Below are 18886 nucleotides of genomic sequence, written 5' to 3'. Positions count from 1 at the left end.
CTAAAGTCTGTAAGTAATTTATTTTCAGTGTGTAGTATAAACTGCTGCGCTGTATATACATTTTATATTTATGTCAGGAAAGGGTTGCAAAGGGGTGCTTTAAAACCACCTTTTCAGCTCTAAATAGCTATTGTGTACATATGGTAAGGTACTGCTGCTTAACAATTAGTAACTGCTTTGATGAAACTAAATTACATGTTTAAGTTCCCATCAGGAAGTCGCTTCACATATCTGTATTAATGTATTCAGGGCTCGAGAAGGAAAGTTAATTTTCCAGCTTAAATATTTAATTCAAGCTTAAAATTTAGTCTGTAATTAGAGCTCCCAAATGGCAGGAACATGGAGTATTTGTCCATTTTAATTAGATTGTTGTTTACCTATTAATTATATATCATATCTTGTCATATAGTTTTGATGGTAACAGATGGTGCTAGGAGTTAGTAAGGGTTTGAACAAAATAAGATTCCACATGATTTATTAAGTTGCACTTTGCTAGTGAGTGGTCTGACTTGGGTTATTCTGAATAAGAACTTTTAAGCATTTCACTAATTTTAGTAATTATTCTTTTGGGGGTTTTAGGAAACATTTAACTTTAGCAAATCTGAAATGAATGATTTCTGTTTCAAAAGAAAATGGGTTGCTTTTTAGATATTTTTTCTGTTTTCCAGAGTTTGCACAGTGGTAAATTTTTTAATAGATGTTGAGGATGAATAGATACAACTAGTAATCTAAATGGGCAATTGGACTTTTATTAAATGGGCAAAAAAATATTGACACAAGACAATTCATGTATAGCAGTGTGATTTGAGTGATATATGTATGTGTACATATATAATGACTAATGTTTTCAAAACTGCTTTTATGTTATATTACTTCAGAGACAGCATGGTACTTTATTTTGTAAGAACCTATCTAGAGGAATTGTGAAGGTTATGAGAAAATGGCCTTTTTAATGGAAATAATATAGATACGTGTGTTCAACTTGGTATAATATATGCATTTTTATAAATCCATATTATAAAAATCTCTCCTTTTCCATTTATCCATATTATAACTTGAAGAATGCTTTCATCTTCTTTTGTGATTGATCTTCAGTAGGCGATAGCTCCTGATACTGTAACTTGATGTTTTATGGCTTCTAATTCTCCATAAGCATTTAATGATTGGTAAGCAAACATTTCTTTGTGAATTTGCTCACTTACCCTGGGTGAAAACTTTCCCAAAATGAAGGATCCTTTTGGCTGGAAACAATTACCATTTAATTGATCTATTTAGAAAGTTATGGCTTCTTAAATTATTTTTTCTTCACCTATGGTCGTCATTGGAAATCTAAATGTTAAATAATGTATGTTGAAATAACTAAGCGCTGTGAATGTATAGTCAACAATGCGCAATATTTTGAAAAATGTGAAAATGTAAAAATGATATCTTAAAATTATATTCTTACTGCCCAACCAATCCTAGAAAACTGCCTAATATTGTTTCTATGTCTAGTATTGTTTGTTCTTACTATTTTCGGTTCATACTATTTTCAGCCATTTATTTAGAAATTTTACGTAAATCCCTCTTTTTCTGTGTCTTTCAGATGATTTCCTCCCCAAAAACAGTAAAAAAAAAATCATTTGATAGCAATAAATCCCTTTTCAATATTAGGCAAAAAAAAATTTCACCTTGTGAGGTATATAGTGCAAGTATCATTATCCTTGCTTTACAGATAAGGAAATTGAGGACTAGCCCCAGATCACTTATCTAGTAGATGTTAGAGCCAGAAGGCTCTTGTTTCACCAACTGAAACAAAACTCAAAACCAATATGTGCTAAGGACATGGAGTCACCTTTTTTTTTTTTTTTTAATAAAGCCCTGAGCATGACATAAAAAAAATTACTATTTTTAGTTAATGTATCTAAAATAATTAAGATAACATTTATAGTATATGTCTTGTCTTCATTACTGTGTTATACATGGCTTGAAGATATGATTGTATTATATGCACAAACAAGGTATTAAAGCATAGTGCTGTTTGAAGCTATTTCACACAGAGCTTAACTTGCAATTTCATACTTTTATGAGACAGAGAAAGAGAGAGAGAGAGAGAGAGAGAGGGTTTGCTGAAATGTCTGGCATATAAGTGCTTAACAATGCGTTTTGATTTAAATTTGATTGTTTTTTATCTTTGTCATATATTTATCATGCATAAAATTTTACTTTTGTGCTTTCCTAATATGCCCACTGTTCTAATCATACAGGTTTTATTATGGCACATGTGTTCAGTGTGGGTAGTTCAATAGAGTAGTATATTATTTATACAATATTTTTAAGATCCATGCATGATATGGAGCTGAGGTGGCAAGCACACTTGAGCCAATTTCAGCCAACAACACTCTGGAGGAACCAGATTAAAATATAGTTGGGAACTATTTAAAAAAATAAAAAAACAAATAAAAATACAGTAGAACATAGATAATGTTAATATGTGATTTTCTAAGTTAATGCATGCCTCACAACGATCCCTTAGTGTCCCTTGTTTCTATCTGAGTTTGATACCATTGCTGTAGATAGTGTTCTATGTAGATATTTTTGAACTTGGTATTATTTTATCACCACATGACTGTGGCACAGAATCAGTTTAATTTGATCAATAAAGAGAGCTAATTGACTTGTACTATTTTTATTTTTAATCAGTGAGATTATCACCTTATTACTGATTTTTATAAAAGCATTTTTTAAAAAAACAAATCTCAAATCATGCTATAATATACATAGAACAGCAGTTTTCAAAGTGTGGTCCAAGAACCTGATGAGGTCCTCAAGACTCTTTCAAGGTATCCTTGAGTTCAAAACGATTTTCACAAGTAATACTAAGACATTTTAATTTCTAATGTGATAAATATTAATAAACACAACCCACATAAAGCAAAGCACTTTGGGAGGGGTCACTTTTGAGAGAGTAAAGGAGTCCTGAAACAAGTTTAAGATACTGACATAGAACGTTAGGTTTTAGTTTTAATAAGGAAGAATATCAAATGATAAGACGGGTTAAGACACACGTTAGAATACAAACAGACAGTTTGCGTTATCAGCACTACTGCCCTTTATGAAAATAAGGATGTGTTTTATTCTTTTGGCGCAATTCATCAAATATAAACTGTACCAGCCTGAATCTAAAATAGAAGATAAATTGAAAAGCATCATTCACTCTTGTTTTATGGATTTTTTTGGAAAAAATTTGTAAGATACAACTGAGGCATTCTTTATGAAGAAATACTTGTGAAAAAAATAACTCGATTAAAAAAGAACTTACAGTTCAATTTCTTTTTCCACAGCACATAGCAATGGTCGTGGAAAAAAATTATCACTTCTTTTGATCAATATTCTGTAATCAAATGTATATTCAATTAAATTTCGTTAATAACAAATAAACAGTGTATTTTGGCAATGCGTTTTTCTTTAGGGTATGAGATATTGAAACAACTTTGTCCTGTTGGGTTTTTTCCTCCGTAGCCCCAGGGAGGTTTTACAGCTGAAATATCACTTCTAATTTTATTTAAAGTGCTGATCATGAGTTTCTTTTACCTTTTTTGAGGAAAATCAGAACACAATCACTGGCTATGTTTTTGGAAGTAATTTGTAATTTTTCTTAATATTGCTTATTTATATCAATATAAGTTAATGTTATACAGGAAAAGGAATTGATTGGACCAGTGATTTCTTTGAAGTAAGGAGCTTCCAGTGAGGAACTTTATCTAGCTCTTAGTCTTTAGTTGTCTAACACTGAGACATTAAATGATCTACTGAAGGTAGACCTATGCAACCTAAGTGACCTATGATTATATGTAATATTTCAAATCATAAATATTTATTTTGCCAATAGTCAGTAAACGTTTATTAAGTGTCTACTATGTACCTGGCATTGTTCTAAGTGCTAGGGATACAAAGAAAGAAAAAGAAAGACAGTTCTTGCTCTCAGGGACTTTACAATAAAATAGGAGAAGACAGTACAGAAAAGGAAGCTGAAAAGAACAGGTTGGACAATGGATTATCACTTTATTATAGCCTTATTATTTTTTGGTCATTTTTTTTAAAACAAGTTTCAGATATCATGCTATAACACAGGATAGCAGTTTTCAAAGGGTGGTCTAAAAACCTACTGAGTGACACAAGAAGGTACCCCGTGTGTGAGAGTGACATTCCTGGAGTCCAACCCAAGCAGAGCTACTGATGGAAAATGGAGAGTTACCTGGAGGAGTTTAGTGGGCAGCCCTTCAGTCAGGGGGAGAGGCAACTGAGGATGTTGAGAAGGTATCGCGTGTCAAAGCTTCATGATAATGAGATTTTGGGTGATGTACTTATCCTGGGTGAAGCATGATGTTCCTGGAGCCTAGAAGAAGTGATGGAACTGTTAGAAGATGGAGATTGTAGATAACATTTTGCATAATTTACCCATCTTTAAGGATTATTTTTAAAATATGTATTTAAGATATTGACCACCAAGTATAGACTGAAAATGTCAGACTTATGGTTATTTCTTTGTCTTTGGCATTTCTGTGTGTGCGAACATCACACTTTAGGTATTATCAGCACTTCCTGAATGTAGGGCACTGAACACATATATGTGAACATAAAAAAGTTATGAAGTATTAGGTTATGTCATATTTAATCTCCCGATGATGTGCCAATTTACCTGGGTCTATTGGAATAGTTTTTAATCCGGAGAGGACAAAAACACAAATGTCACTTATTTCTGGTAATGGGGAATGGAAATAGACTGATAAATTGAAATCCCAGACCATCCATAACATTGTTATAACTACTTACTAGTTTCTCCTTTATTCAAATTTTAAATAACACTGGTTTCAAAATGTAGCAAATAAGTTTCATTTCCTTTCCATTGTTGTAATGAAATGAGAGGTGATATTAAATGGTTTCAAATTTAAACTCAGTAATTAGCTTGGATAATACCTACATCAACAATATAAAGTTCCCAGTAAGATTTTTTTAAGTATAGCTGATTAATATATTCCTTTATTGGTTCCTTAGAGGAAGAAATGTACACTTTATGGAAAGGTTAAAAATTATTGGTGTAATCAGAAACCTAGGAAGTGTGTCAAAATTGTTGGATCGGCTAAATGTTGGCACCAGGTTTTTTTAAAGTACTTAAAAAGAAGTACATTTTATATCATTCTTAACACATTCTCTTATAACACTGAAACTAGTATACTGTGATTCTGATTTCCTCTTGCACAAACACAACAAAGACAATAGCAGCTTCTTGTGGAGGTTTCAGAAGTAGAATTTTTCATAAAAGTAAAAATGAGGACCTGAAGCCAGAACAACTTATAAAAATTTTCCTTTCCCCTGGTATTTGTAATCTATGTAGTAGTTAATTTGAGGGCCAATATTGAAGGATATTTTTTCTGTACACTTTGGTTCCCTTTACACTTCTGACTTTATGCTTTCTGTTTTGTCATCCTAATTCAAACTATGAAAATGTGCCCTGTGACAATTCCAATATGCTGAGCCCTCTTCCCAGAGTCCAGGATCCAGTTCATTCAGCCTCCTTTCTGTTCTTAGTATGGGACAGTCTACCTGCCATCTCCAGGCTTTTTCATAGACTGCCCCTCAGGTCTGAAATCTGTTCCCTACTCATTTGTACCTCATGTCAAAGCTGAGCTTCATAGCCATCTTCTTGGTGAAGTTCTTAATCCTTCTGCTGCTTATAGGATATCTCTCTCGCCCCTACCCCACCTAGTTTTTAAAATTTACTTTTCATATATTTTGTATTTGTGAGTGTATGTCTTTTGGTGGATAGTAAACTTGACCTCTGAGGCTAGAGCACCTCTATTGTAGATCTGTTCCTGAAACATCTTAGCAGTGGAATACAGGACAAGTCACTTAAGCCTAAAGTCCCCAGGCAACTTCCTAAGGGGAAAAGTGGTTGGTAAAGGGAGTACCCTAAAGGACTGAAATCACCTTGTGATATTTAGGTCATATTTAAGGTTCAATCAATCAGTGAGTATTTATCAAACTCTCTTAGGTGAGGGGCAGTACATTAGGTTCATACATACATACACATATACATATACACACATATATAAATATACAAGTAAGCCCCATGTAAGGTGTAGGGCTATATACATATAGACACATATATTTATTTTTAATCATCTTGTGATATTAGCTCCCAGAAGGTAGGAACTATTTTATTCTTGACTTTGTGCTCCCAGGACCTAGCAGAAAGAAAACTTAATAAATGCTTGTTGATATGTTGATTAAAACCTTAAGTATGGATGACCAAGCTCAGCCATGGCATATCCCTCATTTCTTTATGCCATAGTGGAATCAATTTCTCATAGGATTATTTTCATTTTCCTCTATTTCTATGTTTAAGTTAAACACATTTATTAAAGCACCTGCTTTGTGCAAGGCATTTTGACTTTGGGGATATAGTAAGAAAAATCATTTTCTGCCCTTAGATTTCATTTTGTTGTTGTTCATCCTTCTTTCTCAAAGAGGACCATGACATCAGGAGGATGTTGCCATGACTTGCAAATGAACTGACTTTAAGTGAGGGAGGGCTGTGCAAAGTAACCAGCTTCACTTTCTCCTCTTGAACCATCTGGGTCCAGTGGCAAGATATAGATCAGTATGACTGGAGATGGCCCCCATGTTTATTGGATGGAGGTACAACATATACACAGATAAATGCAGCGTAGTTTGTCCTTCCTTCTTGAACCACACCAATGACATCATGAGGGTAATGCCTTGAATTGCTTGTGAATTGGGTTTAACCGAGGCAGAGTCAGCCTCATTCTCTTCTCAAGAATTGTCAGAGTTCCTTGACAATACAAAAGTCAAGACAACTGACTATGGGCTGGGATACAGTGGGTGACCTTGGCCTTTCTAAAATAAGGTCTTTCCCAGGTCTCAGTTTGTCTGAGGCAACACCCATTGAGTGACTAAGGGCAAAGTAAGAAGTAAGACAGAAGATGGCCCAATTTACCATTATAAAAATATCTGTCTGGAAGGGAAGACCTTCTGCTTCTTGCTAAAATAGAAAACAATCGCTATTTACACTCATTCTAAGCCATCAAAACCTAAACAACGATCCATGGAGGTTTAGGCTGGAAGCTATTATTGGTTATTCAATGAAAGCCAGAGTGATTTGGATTTTAAGACTTTGTCTAGTAGCTCCATTTGAAACACAATGGGCCAAGGTAACAAAGTATTTTTAAGAGGGGAAAGCCTTAACACCTGGATGAATCAGGAAAGGCCATTGGTAGGAGGCCTTTGTTCAGCTTCATAAAGATCCATAAGTAGTACAACCATTAGCATAGATAGTTCATTGTTTCTGTATACACATAGGCCATCATTATCTGGTGACCAGCCTTCTTGGGGTGAACTTCTGTCTATGTAGCTAGGCTTTGGTCTCTGACTGTAGTCCCTGAGCTTCTTTATGAAGCCTTTCCAACTTGGTATGTCTACTACAGCTTAACTCATCTCTGCTTCCATGCCATGAGGATGCATATGAGGAAGACTCCTTTAAAAGGGGCAAGCTGCTAAGACAGTGACTTAATTTCGGTTCCATGGAGGGCATAGCAAATTATTGAAGTTCAGTAAATAACAAATGCTGGGGACCCAGAGAACCATAGGTTGTCCTCTTCCACGTGAATTCTTTAGGCTGTAATAACTATTTGTTACTGTTGGAATGCAATTCAAGGTGTTAATTTTAAGTTGTAAAGCCTATTATGCTCTGCTTTCCATTGAAATTTTCCCTTTCCTATGATCCCATGCTTCAATTAAAATAACCAGATCGATTGTTTAAATTGTTTTGAGACTGGATCATCAGAGGTTTAGAACAAGATTGTTCCTTATTAATAGTCCAATTTGGGTGTTGATTTTGTTTTCTTTTCTGAAAATGGCACCTTTTATTAATACATTGCCATACAAATTTATAGCAGAATAAGAATTGTTGTAAAGCAGTCCAATTTAAGGTGGCCTGTACTTCTGAGATCAGATTAGAACTCTGTGGGAAATATGTTCACAATCACTCTGGCCCCAGACCACCATTAAGACTTTCAAGTGAGTGGGCAGCAGAGCTCCAACTGTACCAAAACAATAGACAGCTTAATAGAGAGGATAGAACTGCTGGACTTGGAGTCAGGAGAACTGGATTGAAATCCCAACTGAGATACTTATTAGATTTGTGTTTATGGACAAGGCACTGAAGCTTTCCGTGTCTCAATCTGTGAAATGGGGGAAATAATATTTGTACTACCAGCTTCAAGGGGTTGCTGCCCAAGGAAGTGTTTTATAAGTTTAAAGTTGCATGTAAATATGGGTGGTGGTGGTTGTTCTCCACTTGTCTTTATGTCTCCAGCGTCTTGCACAGTGTCCTTCACATAGTAGGCATTTAATAAACATTCATTGAATTGGGCTGTTGTCATTATGTTAAGGATAGCAATGGTCCTGTGGGCATTTCCAGCATTACCCCCATAACCATTGGTGTGGCATTGGGGGAGGGTGTCCTTGGGCATAGAGTTTTCCTAAACTGAAAATTTGTTTTGAAGTGGAGAAGCTGTTTCTTTAGCTATCTTGATATCTTGATTTCAGTCTGTTTCATCTAGTTTTGTTTGAGAAAACTGCTTACTATTATCTGTAAAATTACTCTTTCATGCATATATCAAGATATATACTAAGCCTTCAGGTTAAATAGTTCTGTGGGTTGTTATTGTGGTTTTTAAAGATTTTTTTTAAGTTTTATAAGTGCCAATTTTTTATAATATTACAAATTGCTTAAAATATTTTCCCTAGAAATTATCCTTGATGTGATAATTCAACAAGCATTTATTAAGTGCCTTATATGTGCAGGGAACTGAGAATATAAAAAGACAAAACAGTGAAAACCATCACTGTTTTCATGGAGCTGGAATAGCTCACATCTCTTTTAAAGTTTACAGAGAACTTTTCTTACATCACATATTTGCTGTTGTATCATCTATACGTATATTGACAAATGCTATGACCTTCTACTTCAGCCTGCTTTATCTTCCCATATTAAATACTCTTCTGAATTTTGTTAGAAGAAAACATGACCCTTGCTCTTCAGGACCTCTGACTGGAGGATGGAGTAGAGAGCTCTTCCCAAAGCCTTCATTTAAAGAGGACATTGTGGCCATCCATCTCTTCCTCTGCCACCTGCTGCACCCACCCCTGTACTGGGTACGTTCTCTTTCTCCCTGCCCTGCCTTTGGCTATTTTTTGTGTAATGTCTTCCTCCACTGCACTGTAAGCTGCTTGAGGACTGGGATTGTCTTTTTCTCTTAAGTATCCCCAGTACTTAGCACAGTGCTGGCAAACAGTAGGTGTTTAATAATTGTTAATTGGCTGCCTTTGAGCTACATGATAGAAGAGCACAAGTGTACATAAACAAAAATGACAAGCATTGAAATACAGTCAGATTCCTCTGGCATTTGAAGCCGCTCACAGTCTGGCTCCAGTCTATCCTTTCAGGCTGATGACATGTTATTTTCCCTCACATACTTTGTGTTATTGGCACACTGAGCTTGTTGTTGCTTCCCATAGGTGATATTGCATCTCCCAGTTCCATGCCCTTACAGGCCTTAACGTCATGCCTGTCTGTCACGCTCTCCTTTTTCACCTCTGCCTTTTGGTACTTCTACCTGATTTTCCAAGGTTCAGCCCAAATGTCACCTGCTAGCAAAAGGACATTTCCACGTTTCCTCAGTTGTTAGTATTCCTCCTTTCCACACTCATGGAAATTACTTTGAATTTATTTTTCATCTACTTATTTGTGTACATATTGTTCCCCTGAAGTAGATGGTTAACTCTTTGAGGGCAGAGGCTGGTTCGTTTTTGTCCTTCCTGTGCCTGGGATAGTGCCCGAAATAGGTAGTTAATAAATGCTGGTTGAAATGAAGTATAGTTGAACAAATATGGGCCAAGAAATAATTGAGATGTGAGATTTCTCTGGAAAGATTTCATGGAGATGGTAAATACTGATTTGCATAGAAAGAAGCTTTAGCTTTAAGTTTTACTCAACTGGAAAGGTATGAGTTCTATCTATCTTTAGACTCACCTAATCCCAGTTTCTTCATAAAGTCTCACAAAAGCCAGCGTGAAGCAGTTATTATCTGTTCTGTACCATTCATTCAAATGTAGTGAAGCCTTGATTATATATTTTGAATTCATCAGAGTAATGATGAGTAAGAAAATGGTAAGTAAAGCAAGATGAAGCTTTGAAGATAGAGAAAAGCCAGATGTAGATTAGGAGGCAGTGACTTGTCACCTCCTTTGTTTTGTGGGATAGCCATGTTAGAGACAATTGAACTACTGTACATCTCCATTCCAGGATTGTATTTAGCTATAACCATGGTTCCCAAAGACCTCTTTTTGGCTAAATTAATAGCTGCTTAAGAAAATGAATGTTGAAGATTTAGGATCAGTAGTTGGAGTAGCAAAATGATTGGGTGTGGAACAGTATTGGCTTACTATATTATTTTTTGATACCTCTTCCATTATCATATGCTATATTACCTAAGTATTTTATTGTTATTTAACTGTTGACAATTGTCTTATCTTATCAACTAGCAAATGAGTAATTGTTTTTTTCCCCCACCTAGCAGTAGAGACAGCTAGGTAGCCCAACAAACAGAGCACAGGACCTGGAATCAGGAATCAAAATTAACCCCTGACATTCACTAGCTGTGTTGTCTCAAATGTAAAAGGGGATAATAATAGCACTTACTGCCAAGGGTTTTTGTGAAGATCAAAGGAAAAATATTTATAAAGCACTTATCCCAGTGCCTAGCACATAGAAGATGCTTGATGAATGCTTGGTCCTCCTTCCCCAGCTCTACTAGAAGCACTTTGAAAAGCCACAACCATTTCTATATTACTTTGGAGTACTGTATGGAGAACGTCATAATTTCCACATTGTAAACTTTCCATAAACACTTGAAAATGATTTACAGGAAGGGAGATATGGTTTAATAAAGAGAAAATGCTATGGTATAATGGACATTGCACTGGACAGACAGAAGATGAAGATTCTCATCTCAGCTCTCCCACTAACTCACTATAGTTCTTTAAATCTTTGTAGGCCTTAGTTTCCTCATCTACAAAATGAGAGTTTTTGGCAAGATGTAATCTGTAAGGTCTTTTTCTCTCCAAAATATCCTATGACAATTTATAAGAAAGAATGACATGTGGATATTGCTGACTGGATATAGGACTGGCTGTCTTGGTATAGTAAATGAATACAAACATCTAGCTAAGGCAGATTTCTAAGTGGAATAGACAGGAAATGCATATTCTCTCCCCCTGCCATTTTAACAGGTTATTTTGAGGTCCATAGTTGTACCTTTCAGAACAATGATTATTTTTGTGGTCAAACGTTATTTAATAAACACAGCTGCATACAAATTAACTGAAACAAGATAAAATAGCAAAATATATTGACATACATTTAGCCTTAAACTTCCATCTTTAAAAATATGTAATAGGTGCTCCTTCTGCTACAGTCACTTGTCTTACATAATTTGGAACTAAATTCACAACATTTAGACACATTTCTTATCACGAAACCTTATATTGGATATTGAGACTATCTTTGACATCTCATTTTTCCAAGTCTAGTCTTTATTATATTCCATAGGTTTTAACAGAAGTTAAGTCAGGTGAGTTCCATGGCCATTGAAGAAATCTGTTTCCATCTAGTAGATAAATTCCTTAAGCTTTTGTCATATATAGCATGGGTATAATCTTGCGTTGCAATATTTTACCTTCATTTGGAAATTCTTATAGTTCTGGGTAAATTCTTCTTAGGATATCAGTGTATTTATCAGTGTTCATCATTTTCTTAGTAGGGACAAGATTTACAAAGCTAGTGGAAATAAAGAATTCCCCAAACGGGTATGTGTGTATGTGTTTGTGTGTGTCTGTATTTTATGGTCTCATGAAGATGCCAAATTTCTCAACCTCCCCTGAACTTCTTTTAGCAATGATTTTAGTATAGCCTTGAATGAAAAAGCATGTTTTACCAGTAAAATTGACCCTTTTCCATTTTCAAAACTTTAGTCTTTGTTTTCTTTCTTGTGACATTTTTTATTCATAGCAAGAATTAGCAGGTTTGGTTTTTTTTTTCCAATTTCTGTGCTATTCTTCCAACTGTAAATGCTTCTGCCATACTGTAGAACCATTGTTCTTACAGTTTCCATTTACCTCAGAACATTTTGGCTTGTTTTCTGAAGATGAGTTTTTCTTAACCACACTTTGTGTTTTGGTGTGACTGATCTGTTTTCAGTGTGGGCTTATAAAATAATCTTTAAAACTCTTGACTTGCCCATACCAGTAGCTATTGCAGTATCTCTGTTAGTCATTGACTCTTAAGAGCTACAGCATTCACATGTTTTTTGGAGTCATATCTATTTTTAAATCACTGAATTTAAAACAAACAAAAAAAAACTTTCTGAATGGAAGGAAATACTTACTAATACCTTCTATGTCACAGGCCCTTTACAAATATCCTGTCACTTGATCCTCATAATCCTGGGAGGTTGATTCTATTTTTATTCCCAATTTGTAGTAGAGGAAACTGAGATTCACAGAGGTAGTTGTGTCTGAGGTGGATTTGAACTCAGACCTACCTTACTCCAAGCCCAGTGCACCACTTAGTCGCCTACTGATACAGTTGTTGCAATATCTCTGCAATTAGTGATGTATAACTGTAGCTTAGAGTTACAGGGCTGCATATATAAATTTAGAAATTAGCTCTTTAAAGTAAAGTAATCTGTTTAAAGGCCATGGAATTGAAAAGATCACCAACTGAGATACTATGGAGGAAAAGAGGTGAGGTCCCAAGACAGAGCCATTGGAAGCACCAATGGTTAGTGGGTATAATGTGGATATGTGGTTACATGGTGTATCAAATAACCAGCAAATAAGACAGAGAGTAGAGATAATCTAGAAGGGAGAAGGCAATAGATAGTGTCTTAGGTGGCAGAGGGTTCAGGAAGGATGAGGATTTTTTAAAATTAGATTTGGCAATTAAGAAATAATTGATCCTTTTGTTATGTTTTTTTTTAAGTTTTTTTTAAAATCTTCTTAATTTATTTATTTTTGGTTTTCAACATTCACTTCCACAAGATTTCGAGTTCCAGATTTTTTCCCCATCTCGTTCCTCCCCATCTTGTCCCTCTTCTCTCCCTTCTATCTCTCTCTCCCCCTTCCCCTTTCCTTTATATTTTCCTTTAGGGCAGGGTAGATTTCTATACCCTATTGCCTGTATGCCTCATTTCCCAGTTGCATGTGAAAACAGTTTTTAACATTTGTTTTTAAAACTTTGGGTTCCAAATTTTCTCCCTTCCTCCCTCTTCACCCACCTTCATTGAGAAGGCAAGCAACTCGGTACAGGTTATACATGTGTAGTCGTGCAAAACACTTCCATAGTAGTCGTGTTGTGAAAAACTAACCATATTTCCCTTCATGCTATGCTGCCCCCCATTTATTCTATTCTCTCCTTTGACCCTGTCCCTCCTCAGAAGTGTTTGCTTCCGATTACCCCCACCCACAGTCTGCTCTCCCCTCTATCATCCCCCTGCTCGCTTATCCCCTTCCCCCTTATTTTCCTGTAGGGTAAGATAGATTTCCATACCCAATTGAGTGTGTGTGTGTTACTCCCACCTTAAGCCAAATCTGATGGGAATAAGATTCATTCATTTCCTCTCACCTTCCCCTACTTCCCCTCCACTGTAAAAGCCTTTTCTTGTCTGTTTTTGTGAGATAATTTACCCCATTCTACCTCTCCATTTCTCCTCCCATTATGATCCTCTCTCACCCCTTAATTTTACTCTCCAGATATCACCCCTTCATCTTCAACTCATCCTATGCCCTCCTTCCCTCCCTCTCTCTCTTTCTCTCTCTCTCTCTTTCTCTCTCTCTCTCTCTCTCTCTCTCTCTCTCTATATATATATATATATATATATTTACACACACATATAATTTGTTTCTTTCCAATTACCCTAATACTAACAAAGGTCTCATGAGTTACCAATATCATCTTTCCATGCAAGAATGTAAACAGTTCAACCTTAATAAATCCCTTATGATTTCTCTTTCCTGTGTAGTCTTCATGTTTCTCAAGTCTTGTTATCTGAAAGTCGAATTTTCTATTCAGTTCTGTTCTTTTCATCAAGAATGCTTGAAAGTCCTCTATTTCACTGAATATCCATTTTTTCCCCTGAAGGATTATACTGGGTATAAACCCAGTTTTGCTGGGTAGGTGATTCTTGGCTGTAATCCTATCTCCTTTGACCTCCGGAATATTATATTCCAAGCCCTCCAGTCCCTTAATGTAGAAGTTGCTAAATCTTGTGTTATCCTGATTGTGTTTCCACAAAACTTGAATTGTGTTTTTCTGGTTGCTTGCAATATTTTCTCTTTGTCCTGGGAACTCTGGAATTTGACTATAACGTTCCTAGGAGTTTTCCTTTGGGGATCTCTTTCAGGAGGTGATTGGTAGATTCTTTCAATTTCTATTTTACCCTCTGGTTCTAGAGTATCAGGACAGTTTCCCTTGATAATTTCTTGAAAGATGATGTCTAGCCTCTTTTTTTGATCATAACTTTCAGATAGTCCAACAATTTTTAAATTCTCTCTCCTGGTTCTGTTTTCCAGGTAAGTTGTTTTTCCAGTGAGACATTTCACATTGTCTTCTATTTTTTCATTCTTTTGGTTTTGTTTTACAATGTCTTGATTTCTCATAAAGTCATTAGCTTCCACTTGCTCCATTCTAATTTTTAAGGAAGTAGTTTCTTCAGTGAGCTTTTGGACTTCCTTTTGCATTTGGCCAATTCTGCTTTTTAAGGCATTCTTCTCCTCATTGGCTTTTTGGACCTCTTTTGCCATTTGGGTTAGGCTATTTTTTAAGATGTTATTTTCTTCAGTATTTTTTTGGGTCTCCTTTAGCAAGCTGTTAGCTTGTTTTCCATTATTTTCTTGCATCACTCTCATTTCTCTTCCCAGTTTTTCCTCTGCTTCTCTTACTTGCTTCTCAAAATCCTTTTTGAGCTCTTCCACGGCCTGGGACTGATTCATATTTTTCTTGGAGGCTTTGGATGTAGGAGCTTTGACTTTGTTGTCTTCTTCTGGTTGTATGTTTCGATCTTCTTTGTCACCAAATAAAGATTCTGTGGTCTGACTCTTTTTGCACAGTTTGCTTATGTTCCCAGCCAATTACTTGAGTTTTAAACTCTTTGTTAAGGTAAGGGTCTGCTTCCAGTGTGGAGAATGTACTGTCCCAAGCCTCGGGGGTTTGTACAGCTGTTTTCAGAGATCCCTCTAGGGACCTGTAAATTTTCAGTTCTTCCAGGGTGGTAGGATCAAGGGTGAGGTGTTTACTCCTTTCCTGGTTTGTGCTCTGGTCTGTGAGTGACCACAGGCACTCTTTTCTGCCTTGGAACTGTGAGGAAGATTCCCTCTCCATTGCCACTACAAGCTCCACCAGGCCAGTGCTCCTCCTCGCCCCAGGATTGTTAACCAGAACTGTGACCCAGATCCAAGTGCAGGCAAAGCAAGAGATTCCTGCCTCAGCACCAGCAGAGAGATCCCTGCAATCCCTCTCTGAGCAGCCATTCGATTCTCCCCAATAATTGATCCTTTTGGAGGAGACACTTTTGGTATCATAATGGAGTTGGAAGCCAGTATGCAGAAAGTTAAAAAGAGTGGGAGAGAAAAGGAAGTGCAGACACCTGTTGTAGATGGCCTTCTCACATTTAGATAGTAGTGGAGCAGAGATATGAGGTGATATCTAGTGGTGATGGATCAATTGTGTGAGGGGTTTTTTAAGTAGGGAGGAAACCAGGATGTGTTTGTAGACATCAGGGAATGAGCCATCTGAGAAGTAGAGATTGAAGATTAATGAAAGTGGGTATAATAGAGGTGACAATGTGGTAGACAGGAAAAAAAAAATGTAGACTCAAGAGTACATGTTATGGACATTACTTTTGACCATATGAGGTAGGTGAAGGAGCAGACAGTGACCCAGTGTGTCTGAATGTTGTGATATGAGGAGGCTGGAAGAAGGGGGTGGGGAGGAGCTTGTGGCTAATGGTGTCATTTTTTTTCCTATTAAGTATGAAGTGAAGTCTCCAATGAAGTGGTTGGGGCAGGGATGCTTATAAGAGGCTTGAGGAGAGATGAGAATATATGGAAAAGCCACTGTGGAGAGTGGGAAAGCAAATCCACTGTGGAGAGTGGGAAAGCAAATCCACTGTGGAGGGATGAATCATTTGCCTTGTTCTGTTTTAGGCCCAGTTGATATTAAATATCATAAATTAGTTGTGAAACCAATCAACATGGTTTTGTGATTTCCTCCAGCTCTGTCAGCAGTTCATGAAAATGAATGAAACCTATGGACAGTGCATGTAACTCAACTTTATTGTTTTGTTTTGTTTTTATTTTGTTTTTGGCTAGACAATGGGGTTAAGTGACTTGCCTAGGGTCATACAGCTGGTAAGTGTTGGATGGAGGATATTTGGCTTAGGGATGTGGTGTTTGCAGAGCTGAAACCAAGCAGAGCAATTGGTGGAAAATGAAGATTCTAGCATGAAGTTTCTGAGCCCTCTGTGAAGGGAGACTTTTAGGATTGCCAATGAGAATGCACCCCCTCTGTCATTCCTACTCTCTTGCTTATTTTCAATCCCTCCCTCTCTACTGGCTTATTTCCTACTGCCTACAACAATGCCCATGTATCTCCTATCCTGAAAAAACCCTTCCTTGATCCTTCCATTATCCTTGCTAACTTATTGTCCTATACCTAGGACTGCCCTTTTTAGTTAAACTCCACCGAAAGGTTGTCTACAATAGGTATCTTCACTCTCCTCTCACTCCCTTTTTAACCCCTTACAATCTGGCTTCCAACCTTATTCCACTGAAATTGCTCTGTCCAAAGTTAACAGTGATCTCTTAGTTACCAAGTCCAGTGACCTTTTCTCAGTCTTCATTCTCCTCACATTTAGGCAGACTTTGACACTGTTGATCACTTTCTCCTCCAGGATACTCTCTTCTCTTGGTTTTCCGGACATTACTGGTTTTCCTTCTACCTCTCTCACCATTCCTACTCTATCTCCTTGGCCCGATGTTCTCCAGATTACAGCCTCCAAACGTAAGTGTCCTTCAGAGTTCTCTTCTGGGTCCTTTTTTCTCTTCTCTCGGTACTGCTTCACTTTGTGATCTCATCAGCTACCATGGATTTAATTACCATCTTTATGCCAGTAATTCTCAAATCTACCTTTGCTGCCTCAATATCTCTGCAGATCTCCTGCGTTGTAGACATCTTAAACTTAATATGTCCAAAACAGAACTCATTTTCTTTCCCCCTAAACTCTCCCTCCCCCCTACCTTGCCTGTTATTATAGAAGGCAACACCATCCTCATAGTCCAACAGGTTAACAACCTAGGAGTCATCCTAGATTCCCCAGTATTTGTTACCCCTAATATCCAATCTGTTGTCAAGGCCTGTCAATTTCACCTACTCAGCACCTCTTAAATACACTCCCATCTCTTCTCTGCCACTGCCATTCCATTGGTACCAGCCCTCATCACCTTACACCTGGATTATTGCAGTAGCCTGCTGGTGGATCTGCCTCCCTCAGGTCTCTCCCCATTTAGCCACTAAAGTGATTTTCCTAAGATGCAAGTCTGATAATGAAGCAGGTCTGATTGTGCCAACTAAGAGAAATGAGGAGTAGTGTATTGGTAGTCAGTTAACTAGCATTTATTAAGTGCCAACTATGTGCTGGGTATTGTGCTAAGCAGAAGACAGTCCCTGCTTTCAAGTTCTTTTCAGTATGAGGGAGATAATATGCAAAGAACTATGTCCAAGTGAGATATGTGCAAGATAAATTGGAGATAATTAACAGAAGGATGGCACCAGCATTACAGAGATTTGGAGGATGACTTCTTGAAGAAGCAGGAACTCTCAGCTGAGGCCTGAAGCAAGCAAAGGAACCTAAGACATGGAGATGAGGGTGAGAGTTTCAGGCCTGCTAGATGACTACTAAAAATGCCAGCTTCAGAGATGGAGTCTCTTGAGAGGAACAGCAGGAAGGCCACTGTGACTAGATACTTGAGTATGTGGGGAGAGTTGTAGGAGGAGTGTGAGCCCAGAAAGCTGGAAAGAGGCCAGGTTATGGAGGATTTTAAAGGCCAGAAAGAGTATTTGATTGTAGAAGCAATAGGTGCCACTGGAGCTGATTGAATAGGGAAACGATGTGGTAGCTGGATGGAAAATGAATTGAAGTGGGAAGAGCCCTGAGGCCAGCCCACAGCAGGCTCTTGCAGTGGTTCAGGCATGAAGGGGTGGGGGCAGTGCCATAGGAAAGAAGAGTAATATTTGAGTGATGTTGTGCAGGTAGAAATGGGAGCACTTGGAAACTGTTTGGATGTGGAAGGGTCAGAGAGAGCAAAGAGGGTTGTGAGCCCAGGTAACTGGGGTAATAGTGGCTCCCAAGGGTGTGCTAGAACCATTTGGAACCTCCAGCTGTTGTTAACTTTTCAGTGTGCGCGTTTACACGTGGAAAACTGGCAAGCGTTGTCCATCTGGGCCTAGTTTGTTTTGTTGATAGTCTAGAGGCATCTAGGTGACACAGTGGATAAAATACTAGGCTTGGTGTCAGTGATAGCTGAGTTCAAATACAGCCACAGATACCTACTAGATGTGTGACCCTAGGCAAGTCATTTAACCTCTGTCTGTCACAGTTTTCTCGTTATAAAATGGGGATAATAATACTTCTCAGGGTGATGTAAGGATCAAATGAGAGTATTTTTAAAGTGTTTAGCATAGCACCTGGCATATAACATGTGCTTT

At 37.3% G+C, this 18886-nt stretch overlaps 1 protein-coding gene across 1 annotated transcript in view; it reads left to right on the top strand.

Moving 5' to 3' along the window:
• Positions 1 to 9080: 9080 nt before the first annotated feature.
• Positions 9081 to 18886, top strand: part of TBC1D5 (TBC1 domain family member 5) — a 421860-nt gene continuing 412054 nt past the window's right edge. Inside the window, exon 1 of the mRNA XM_027872233.1 lies at positions 9081 to 9219. The gene's annotated coding sequence lies outside the window, so the exon portion shown is untranslated. The remainder of the gene's footprint in view (positions 9220 to 18886) is intronic.

Source organism: Vombatus ursinus, unplaced genomic scaffold (genome assembly GCF_900497805.2).
Source record: "Vombatus ursinus unplaced genomic scaffold, bare-nosed wombat genome assembly UNPS02014799.1, whole genome shotgun sequence".
Classification (NCBI taxonomy): Eukaryota; Metazoa; Chordata; class Mammalia; order Diprotodontia; family Vombatidae; genus Vombatus; species Vombatus ursinus.
This window is presented reverse-complemented; position numbering and strand designations above follow the sequence as displayed.